Source organism: Fulmarus glacialis, unplaced genomic scaffold (genome assembly GCF_000690835.1).
Source record: "Fulmarus glacialis isolate BGI_N327 unplaced genomic scaffold, ASM69083v1 scaffold39454, whole genome shotgun sequence".
Classification (NCBI taxonomy): Eukaryota; Metazoa; Chordata; class Aves; order Procellariiformes; family Procellariidae; genus Fulmarus; species Fulmarus glacialis.
The window spans coordinates 1-210 of NW_009210585.1; positions in this window are offsets into that span (position 1 = coordinate 1).

A 210-nucleotide genomic window follows, 5' to 3' on the forward strand; every position below is an offset into this window, starting at 1 on the left:
GGAGATGGGCGGCCCCGGGCGCATCCGGACAGGTGAGAAATTGGGGTGCGGGAGAGGAGCCAGGCGGGCATCGCCTTCGTTTTAAGGGGCGAGGACGGGACCGGTGGGATGATCCTTTTGGAAATCATCCCTCCGCCGTCATCCTCCATCCCACGACTCCTCGCCGGTCCCTGGAAAGAGTCGGGGATGCAGCGGGTACCGTTTCATCCC